Here is an 11,418-nt window from a genome sequence, read left to right on the forward strand (position 1 = left end):
CTTTTCCTTCTCCTTTTTTTTTTCTTCTTCTTCTTTTTTTTTTTCTCTTTTTTTATTCTTTTATATTTCTAACACTGCTTCTGATTCCAAAAGAGGGGTTTGAAAAAAAAAATAAGGCTCAAAAAGGGGTAGCAAATGATAAAAGTGTTTGGGATAGCAGAATAAAATGCCTTCGTCATTCCAACTTTGAACGTGTCTAGTACAAAATGCGATTGAAGATAAGCAAAGAAATCATACATAATATCTCTTGATTGCATCAGAATTGATAGCCATATCCACACATTTACCTTCTATGTCTGTTAAATACAAAGCACCATTGGGCAACACCTTTGTCACAATGAACGGCCCCTTCCAGTTTGGGGCGAACTTGCCTTTAGCTTCAGCCTGATGTGGAAGGATGCGTTTCAATACTAGCTGACCCACCTCAAATTTTCGGGGACACACCTTCTTGTTGTATGCTCTTGCCATTCTTCTCTGATACAGTTGACCATGGCATACTGCCGCCAATCTTTTTTCATCAATCAAACTCAATTGCTCTAGCCGGGTTTTGACCCACTCATCATCATCAATTTCAGCTTCAACAACGATCTGTAGGGATGGAATCTCAACTTCCGCAAGTATAACTGCCTCGGTTCCATATACCAGCAAATAGGGAGTTGCGCCTATTGAAGTGTGAACAGTAGTGCGATAACCCAGTAAAGCAAAAGGTAACTTTTCATGCCATTGCTTAGAACTTTGCACCATCTTACGAAGCATCTTCTTTATGTTCTTGTTAGCAGCCTCAACAACTCCGTTTGCCTTAGGACGATACGGAGTGGAGTTTCGATGCATGATCTTGAAATGTTGACAAACCTCTTTCATCAAATGACTGTTGAGGTTGGAAGCATTATCTGTGATAATTACCTTGGGAATTCCGAACCGGCAAATGATGTTTGAATGAACAAAATCTACCACCGCCTTCTTGGTCACGGACTTGAAAGTTACAGCTTCGACCCATTTGGTAAAGTAATCAATGGCCACCAAAATAAACCTATGTCCGTTTGACGCTGCCGGCTCAATCGGTCCAATGACATCCATGCCCCAAGCAACAAAGGGCCAAGGTGCCGACATTGTGTGCAGCTCAGATGGCGGGGAATGAATCAAATCACCGTGCACCTGGCATTGATGACATTTGCGAACAAAGCTGATGCAATCACGTTCCATGGTGAGCCAATAATAACCTGCTCGAAGAATCTTCTTCGCCAAGACATACCCACTCATATGTGGCCCGCAAACCCCGGAATGCACTTCGGCCATGATAGTCGAGGCTTGTTTAGCATCTATACACCTTAGTAATCCTAGATCTGGAGTTCTCTTGTACAATATTCCCCCACTTAAGAAAAATCCATTAGCCAGACGTCGAATGGTTCTCTTTTGATCGTCTGTGGCATGTGCTGGATATACCCCTGATTTGATGTATTCCTTGACATCGTGGAACCAAGGCTCACCATCAAGTTCCTCATCAACCACATTGCAATAGGCATGCTGATCATGGATTTGGATTTGCAGAGGGTCGACATAAATCTCATCCGGATGGTGTAACATTGATGCCAGAGTAGCCAAGGCGTCGGCAATCTCATTATGAATCCTGGGAATATGCCTGAATTCTACCGACCTGAATCGTTGACAAAGATCATGCAGACATTGTCGATACGGTATGAGCTTCAAATCACGGGTCTCCCATTCTCCCTGAATCTGGTGAACCAACAAATCTGAGTCTCCCAAAACCAATATTTCTTGAACTCCCATATCTATAGCTAGCCTCAAACCCAGAATGCATGCCTCATATTCAGCCATGTTGTTAGTGCAATAAAATCGAAGTCGAGCTGTTACAGGGTAGTGATGCCTTGTTTCAGAAATGAGTACAGCCCCTATTCCGACACCTTTCATGTTAGCAGCTCCATCAAAGAAGAGTTTCCAACCTGGCTTTTCATCATGATCAGCCCCGTCAACATACATCACTTCTTCATCAGGAAAATAAGTCTTCAGTGGCTCATATACTTCATCCACCGGATTCTTGGCCAAGTGATCGGCTAGGGCTTGGGCTTTCATCGCGGTTCGAGTCACATAGATGATGTCAAATTCTGTGAGTAAAATCTGCCACTTTGCCAACCTCCCTGTGGGCATAGGCTTCTGAAAGATATACCTTAGAGGATCCATGCGAGAAATGAGGTAAGTAGTGTAGGATGACAGATAATGCTTCAACTTTTGCGCCACCCAAGTCAGGGCGCAACATGTCCTTTCAAGAAGAGTATACTTAACCTCATAAGGAGTGAACTTCTTGCTGAGGTAATAAATGGCTTGCTCTTTCTTGCCCGTGATGTGGTGTTGACCCAACACACAACCAAAAGAATTATCCGTGACTGTCAAATAGAGGATTAAAGGTCTCCCAGGTTCTGGCGGGACCAACACAGGGGGGTTCAGCAGGTAATTCTTGATCTTATCAAATGCTTCCTGACACTCATCGGTCCACTTAACCGCAACATTCTTCTTTAGTAACTTAAAGATGGGCTCACAAGTCGTCGTGAGTTGAGCAATAAACCTGCTGATATAGTTTAACCTCCCGAGCAGGCTCATCACCTCAGTTTTATTCTTTGGTGGTGGTAGTTCTTGGATGGCCTTAATCTTTGACGGATCCAACTCGATGCCGCGTCGACTGACTATGAATCCCAATAGTTTCCCCGACGGGACACCAAATGCACATTTCGCCGGATTGAGCTTGAGGTTGTACCTGCGGAGCCTTTGGAAAAACTTTCTCAAATCCCCAACATGGTCGGACTGCTTCTTTGACTTTATGATCACATCATCTACATAAAACTCAATTTCCTTGTGTATCATGTCATGAAATATAGTAGTCATTGCCCTCATGTAAGTTGCCCCAGCATTCTTTAAACCGAATGGCATTACCCGGTAGCAATACGTCCCCCATGGCGTGATGAATGCTGTCTTTTCTGCATCTTCCTCGTCCATCAGGATCTGATGATATCCCGCATAACAATCCACGAAAGACCCGATCTCGTGCTTGGCACAATTATCAATCAGAATGTGGATATTCAGCAATGGAAAGTTATCCTTTGGACTTGCCTTGTTGAGATCACGATAATCAACACACACCCTCGTCTTACCATCCTTCTTTGGTACTGGTACCACATTAGCTAACCAAGTGGGATACTGAGTGACCCGAATGACCTTTGCCTCCAGTTGCTTTGTGATTTCTTCTTTAATCTTCACACTCATATCTGTCTTGAACTTTCTTAACTTTTGCTTGACAGGAGGGAATGTAGGGTCGGTTGGCAATTTATGAGCTACCAAATCAGTACTCAAGCCCGGCATGTCATCATACGACCATGCAAAGACATCTTTGTATGCAAATAGTGTTTTGATTATTTATTCCTTGATTTGCGATTCCGGATGCACACTTATCTTGGTTTCTCTGACATTATTTTGATCCCCTAAATTGATTGCTTCGGTTTCATTCAAATTAGGCTTGGGTTTTTCTTCGAAGTGTTTTAGTTCTCTACTGACTTCCTCAAATGCCGCCTCTTCATCGTATTCTGTTTCATCATCACCCTCTACTTCTTGGATCGTTATTTCAGAATTAGATTGGCTTTTAAGATTTGGCTGAAAATTCCTCATGCATGTCATGTCATTGAAACCAGCATAAAAGGAACTGTACAGAAAGAAAAGCAAAAACAAAAATGAAACGCTATCAGGATTAATGGAAAACGGGAAATTGTATTTCATTGAAAATAAAAGGATAGGAGGGTTTGTACATCAAAACAAGCAAAAAATAAAAAATCTGGATTACAACCCTGGAATAACCCAGATAACAGAAAGGAAAACAAAGCAAACTACCAAAACTCCTTTCGGGCGGGGAGAGGAGTAGCTTTCCAATTGCTAAGCTTCACATTTGGCCCAACGAGCTGCACATCGGCATTACTGGAACCTTCCCCGATTTCTACCATATTAACCTCATCAAACAAACTCTGGAACCTCTTGATCAACTCTTCATCAAAGTCGACCACAGGTTTTGGGACCGCTGATATTGGGCGTTTTGCGACCCCTGGCTTGACAAAAGACTTGGAGATATGTGGAACAGGTTTAGGAAGTGACCATGCCTTTCCTTTCAAACTTTTAGCCTTTTTCACGTCCTTCCCTGTGAGTGTGAATCCCAAACCAAATGTATCAAAATTTTCACGTGGACACAACGGATGCACAATACCCTGCAGAGATGAACCCAGACCTTTGCCCGGCAGAAAACCATTCTTCAACATTTCATTTGCTACCATGACAGACGCGGATGGTATCTTCGGACCTAGGATGCATTCTCTTTCGGGAATTTTCCCGACTGACACTGTTTCGAACATTTGGTAACCCTAAGGCCCTTTATCATCTTCAACTTCAATAAATGGAACGATTGTGTCATTGTAAGCAGATAAGTTCTCATCACCGTGCACAACTATTTCATGTCTGTCCCATTCGAACTTTACCATTTGATGCAGAGAAGACGGGATTGCCTTGGCAGCATGGATCCAGGGCCTGCCCAACAACAAGTTATAAGAGGCAGCCACATCTAGCACTTGGAACTCCATAGTGAACTCAACCGGCCCTATTGACAAATTTAGCATTATATCACCGACAGAATCTTTCCCTCCTCCATCGAAGCCTCGAACGCATACATTATTAATGTGGATCCTTTCGGTGCCAATCTTCAAATTTTGCAAAGTGGACAGAGGGCAAATATTCGCACTAGAACCGTTATCCACCAGTACCCTTGAGACAGCAAAATCCTCGCACTTCACTGTGAGATAAAGAGCTCGATTGTGTTCTGTACCCTCTATAGGGAGTTCATCATCCGAGAAAGTGATCCTGTTTGCTTCGAAAATCTTGTTAGTAATCTTTTCCAAGTGGTTCACCGTGATCTTATCAGGAACATGAGCCTCGTTCAAAATCTTCATCACGGCTTTGCGGTGTTCATCGGAATGTATCAGCAACGACAGAAGAGAGATCTGAGCTGGTGTTTTCCTCAACTGTTCTACAATGGAATAGTCATGCATTTTCATCTTTTTCAGGAATTCCTCAGCCTCTTCTTCAGTGACCGGCTTTTTACTGGGATGTGGCCGTCCTTGGATGGCTTGGCTTTCCTCAGTTCTTCTAGGGTAAAACATCTCCTGGAACGAGTCAGCCCTCCGGTTCCATTGACTTCTTCCTCTACTTCTTTCCCTTTGTACGTTACTATCACCTGTTTGTAATTCCACGGGACGGCCTTTGTGTCAACCATTGGCAACTGGGTCACTGGCTTAATAATAACGGGGGTAACACGAGCCCCTTCCACGATTATGACAGGCTTGCCCGGGGCCCCTGGCACGACCACCTTTTGCCTCTCCTGGTTCACTTCAACATCAACCGGAGGCCCTTTCACAACCAATACAGAAGGCTTCACGTTGAGCGCGCTTGGCTTCTCCGACACCCCTTTAATCGCCAAGGACATTGCTTTTGCAGAATCTAGAGCTTTGATTGGATTACTTTCGCTAGCCCAGATCATCATGACAGACTTGGAAAAGTTTTTGGGCTCCCCATCTTTATGAACTATCTCGATCATATGTGTCTCTGCATGGGCCGGCAAAGGATTTTGGTTGATGTTTGGCGCCTCCGGGCTCTGGACCACAATTTGATTTTTATCAATAAGCTCTTGGATCGCCCTCTTCAAATGCTAGCACTTCTCCGTGTCATGCCCTGGGGCATCAGAACAATATATGCATCTAAGGGAGTAATCAAGGTTCCTTGGAGGCGGATTTGGTATCTTGGGCTCAATCGGCCTCAAATTGTCTAACTGCCTCAACCTATGAAACAAACTGGTATAGGACTCTCCAAGAGGGGTGAAGGTTTCTTTCCGCTGTTGCCTCTCTTTTCTGTAATCTGGCCTTGGTCGAAAACTTGGACCAGTAGGGTTTTGGTATGGTTGTGGGGGTGTATAAATATTTTGTGGAGTTGGAGCACGCCATTGCGGGTAAAGAGGGGGTTGAGCATATGACTGTGCGTGGTGAACATGGAATTGGGGTAGCTCGACAGAATATCTAGGTTCTTGTGGCGGGAGATAGTGCTGAGATGGATTATATGGAGCTTGGGTGTAGGCTTGAGGTTGGGGTCGAGTTTGGGTGTACTGGTGAGGCGGACCTCTTGGGCCATGCCACGATCCAGAGACAAACATAGCGACATCTTCTTTCTTCTTTTTGCCTAACAGGCTTTCGGTGCCACTTTGAATTGCCTGTGTGGTCGCTTTTATGGTAGAGTAACTCATGATCTTGCTTGACTTGAGTCCCTCTTCCACCATTCCTCCCATCTTTACCACATCGTTGAAGGACTTACCTATGGCTGAGATCAAATGGCCAAAGTAAGTGGGCTCTAGGGCTTGAAGAAAGTACTCGACCATCTCATCTTCCTCCATTGGAGGGTAGACTCGTGCAGCTTGTTCTCTCCATCTGAAACCATATTCCCTAAAGCTTTCATTGGGCCTCTTCTCTACCTTGGTCAAAGATAGGCGATCCGGGACAATGTCTATATTGTACTGAAAGTGCCGAGCAAAGGCCTGAGCCAAGTCATCCCATGTGTACCACCTGCTAGTGTCTTGGCGGGTGTACCACTCTAAAGCTGCCCCACTCAGACTCTGACTGAAATATGCCATTAATAATTCATCTTTCCCACCGACGCCTCTCATATTGCTGCAGAAGCCTCTCAAATGGGCCACGGGATCTCCATGTCCATCGTATGGGTCAAACTTGGGCATCTTGAACCCAGCGGACAGTTGAACATCCGGAAATAAGCATAAATCCTTGTAAGCCACACTTACTTGGTTTCCTATCCCTTGCATGTTCTTCAAAGATTGCTCTAGGCTCTTCACTTTCCTGAACATCTCGTCCTGCTCCACATTCTAGGATGGTTTCTCAGTTTCGACAAGAGGTTCAAAGTGAGGGGCATGGGAATAAGGATCCGCGACTTTGAAAGTTGGTTCCGGAACATAATATTAGGTATCTGGAGCTTGGAACGCGGGTTCACTAGAAGATCTGTGAAGGGTAGCTCGTGGAGGGGCTACGAAAACAGGAGCGGATGTCGGAGCAGGGTATGCAGTTGTTTTGGCTGGTGGAGCATGAAAGGTTTGGGATGAACTGCCAGGGTAGTGGCGATAAGGGGTAAAGCCTGGTGCGTGCTGAGGGGAAAGATCAATGGTAATGGGATCTTGGGCTTGTGAGAGTGGTGGGATGAAAGCGGGATTTTCTGGGTAGTTAGCGGGGAATGAAGGTAGAGGATGCCCCCTGACCCAGGCTTGATACATTTCTGCCATTTGATGCTTCAACCTGTAGACCTCCTCTTTCAATTCAGACTCTGATTCTACAATCTCCCTTGGCGGGTCGACAACACCCGTGTCCAATTCTTTGCTAGTCATGACTGCCTTGCACTTTGATCTGGTGTTATAAGGGTGACTTGCCAGGATGCCAACAAACTAACCACCTAAAACAAAACCTGTCTATGTGCACACAAAAACTTGGTCAGTTTTAAAAGCAATTTACAGATAGTTAATCGCACATTGGGTATGCAATGCACCTGAGCAGTTAACGTTCCTAAATGCTTTGCGACGGCTCGTATGTTTCATCCCGGCTTTTCCAAATTCTCCAATCCTGATTTTCCCTCTCTCCTTTGCTATGTTTCGCTCTTTTAATACCTATTCTTTCCTCTTTTCTTTAGTTCGACCCCTCTTTTCTTTCTTCCCTCATTTTCTCTCTTTTTCTCTCTCTTCTTTTCTATTTTCTTTTAAGAATATGATCGAATCCTATGGGGATTGCCTACGTATCATGACGCCGCATGAATCAGATCATTACGTAGTTCAGAGAAATAGATACGAAATAATTTATTTCATCAATAAAAGACATCTTTTTGGATTTTCTATTACAAGGACTAAAAGTAGCGATGGCTGCAAAAGGAAAATCTACAGACTCGAAATAAAGTAATAGACAACCTTGACAAAGACGAACAAGACTCGGAGAAAGTAAAATATAGACTACTAAAGGAAATCAAAAATACATAAGAGCCTCCACTGGTACTCCGGAGGCTTGCGGGACATCAGCCGGTCTCCGCACGAGCCTGCGGGCAATATCTTCTTGAAGGCGGTCTAGGTCAACCATCACCTGTCGGACGAATGTCATTACAGAAGCAAAAAACATAGACTTGGTCATGTCTTCACATTCATGGCATTTCATTACAACATAATCAGCTATCTCTTTAATCCTCATTCTGATGACACCCTTTTCTTGAAGCAAACGTCCAATCTGCTGGGCCCGAGCCTCTAACACTTGTGTATCTGTGTTGCTTTGGTCTTGTAACTGCTTCAGGCTTTCTTGTAGTTGGTAAATCAGTGCATAGCAATGCTCTCTTTCTATCTTGAAATCCTTTGTTTGCTTGATCATTTCATTTTCCAGGGCAACCAGCTTTTTCTGTAAAATTGCTACTTCTTTGTCATATTTCTGCTTCAACTGGTGGGCTAATCTAGCGAGTTCTTCTGCACCTTTCGCCAGCCTTGCCTGAGCACTGAACAAGTCCCTTTCGGCCTTTGTCAAGTCAAAACTATAATCATGCACTTTCCGCCTCAGGTTGGTTATAATTTTCTCATCTCTCTCACTTCTTGCTGGTGTCTCGGCGGCTATTTTCATTCTCTGGATCTGGGCTCGAAGGGCTTCATTTTCCTTGGCCAACCTCTTCTTTTCCCCTTCATCTTCAGCTGCCTGCAAACTACTATCAAATTTGATTTTTTCAATTTGTTCTTCTAGCTTGTTTATAGTAGTTCGGTATTCCTTTTCTTTAGCCAACCAAACCCATTGCTCTCGTGCTCCATCGGTGAATTGTTGGACATGGGGCCTTTTGGCGGGCTGTTCTGGCTCTTGACCGACCCAACTTCTTTTCCTGTACCACATGGCGTAGTTGGATCCTACTTCACCTATGGACAAATCTCGTACTTGAGTCTGTGGTTCCAGGAACCTGCATTGGTGCCAAATCCGGCGAACCCTTTCTTCTGGAAATGTGGCTTTCGGGCATATTTCAATAACATGTGGACTCAAATCTTCGTCATAGGGCATTGTTTGGTATCTGCCCAACTGGCGTAGGACCCGATGTGGGTCATATGGCTGAATACTCCGAAGACCCATTAATAAAAGAAAGCACACTCCGGCGGACATGTAGAAAACTTCGTCGATCGGGAGCCAACCAAAAGCCCACTCAATTCGATTTGCGTTTAAAGAACCCAAATACGCGAACCATGCCTCAGTACCTTCTGGAAACTCATGACCGTTTACTCGATTTTCATATTCTTCGATGCAATTGAGTCCGGTCAGACCGTAATTCATGTAACCTGGGCGATGACAAAGATGTTCTACCAACCACATTTGTAAAAGCAAGTTGCAACCCTCAAATAACTTTGTCCCGGCTCGACAAGCGGTTAAAGCTCGGTAAATTTCTGCGAGAATTATCGGTATGATAGTGCCATTGGCCCTTTTGCCCATAAAGTCGGCCACTCCTGCGAGCCCCAATTCTATATGTTTGTCACTCCTTGGGCATATCAGAGTACCTAAAAATGCCACCACAAAGGCCAGACCCCTACGTGCTTCCCATTTGTCTTTATTCCCCTGATGATTCAAACCAGTGTCTGGAGCCTCAAATCCGTGGGGGTCCCCATACCGGCTGTATAAGAAACGGAATGTGCAGAATCCTCCGGCTAAATTTTCATCTTTAACCTGCCGGCTAATACTGAGGAGGTCCAAAAACTTATGAGGGGTTACAGTTCTTGGTGCTACTGGATATTGATGCCTTAACTTCCCTTCGAAACCAACATAACCTGCTACCTCCTCTAGTGTAGGGGTCAACTCGAAATCGGAGAAGTGGAAAACATTGTGTGTCGGGTCCCAAAACGGTATCAAAGCTTCGATTATATCAACCCTTGGTTTAGTTTCCAGAAGACCAATGAGCCCACCTAAAGCCTTTGTCACAGAACGCTTGCTGACCTCCCCCAGGTCGTTCCACCACATATGGAGTCCTAGTGGAATCTCGTCTATGACTCGAAAAGGTATATTTTCAACAGTGCTCATCCTGCACATTTTATTTAAGGCGACCGGTTAAAAACAAGTGATTTTTTATTTTTATTTTTATTTTTGGCCCTAAAAGAAAGATTATTTGTGCAAAATAAAACTCAAACAACTCAAGGCCACTTTTGCAAATACGGCCCTTCAGAAATGAAGATTTTAAAGCTGTGCTTGTTGAGTGGCCAAAATTAGAAAAAGAGCCATAGGTGGCTATTCTGGTAAAACAAACTTCTTGCGTCCCGTCGGGACGATTCTGGCTATTTAGACAGAAAGTGACATCCCCTAAATTTTTTTATGACAAAATGATGCATTTTTATATTTTCTAGTTATTTTTGCAAAAACGGGGCCGGACCCGATGAAGGTTGCCTACGTATCTCACATCCGGTGAGAATCAAACCCGCGTAGTTCGGTCAATTTTGATGCACAGAAAGATATGATTTGTTTTGAAATGATTTTTTTTTTGTCTTTTTTTTTTGGTAGAGCAACGGAATTTTTTTTTAATATCAGGATTATCAAAACCGGGCATTTTTCTATCCTACCTCACTCTTGGTTTTTCTTTTTTTTTCTTTTTTTAATTTTCTTTCCTTACTCTAGAAATCGGTCAACATACAAGCCAAGCAAATTAATGCACAAGTAGCACGTAAAGGATGCATCATGATGGTCTTTTAATTTTCGGGTGCACCTATCCTAGACGGACCCAACCCCTGTGTTGAGTCCCCTAAGTCAAATGCACGTGATGCAAGCAAACGTGCCTACTAGGGATCCGACATGAGGCTGTGTTATTCTAAGTTTTAAATCCTGAGTGTATTGTTCTAGACCTGGCTTACCCGAGCGGACAACTCGAGCCGGGGGGGAGGGGGGAGGGGGGCAGCGTACCGGGAATACAGAAGCTTCACCGGCTTTGCAACTTGTCCGAACCTCGTTCTAAAATTAGGATATGACTCTAACAGAAAAGAAGCCACGCGAAGCGCACGCTCCCCAGAAGATTTAGAAGACTCAGAGAGAAGGAGGGTTTCGCAGCAATTTATATACAGTTCAAACAATATCAAAGCGGTAAAAAGCGGCATTTAGCACATTAGGTTCAAACACGTAAAAATCAGATAATAGAAAAAAGCCAAGTATAACAGTTATTCTAAGCTCGAATTCTGAACCCTGAACCAGAGATTCTGGGTTCGATCCCCAGCAGAGTCGCCAGAGCTGTCACACCTCCTTTTTCCCGAAGGCGGGTATTAGGGGATAAGGGAGTTTTTCC

At 44.1% G+C, this 11,418-nt stretch overlaps 1 pseudogene; it reads right to left on the reverse strand.

Annotated features, from left to right (window-relative positions):
• Positions 1 to 231: 231 nt before the first annotated feature.
• Positions 232 to 8,744, reverse strand: LOC142179318 (uncharacterized; annotated as a pseudogene).
• Positions 8,745 to 11,418: the final 2,674 nt, after the last annotated feature.

Source organism: Nicotiana tabacum, unplaced genomic scaffold (genome assembly GCF_000715075.1).
Source record: "Nicotiana tabacum cultivar K326 unplaced genomic scaffold, ASM71507v2 Un00616, whole genome shotgun sequence".
In the NCBI taxonomy this organism is placed as follows: Eukaryota; Viridiplantae; Streptophyta; class Magnoliopsida; order Solanales; family Solanaceae; genus Nicotiana; species Nicotiana tabacum.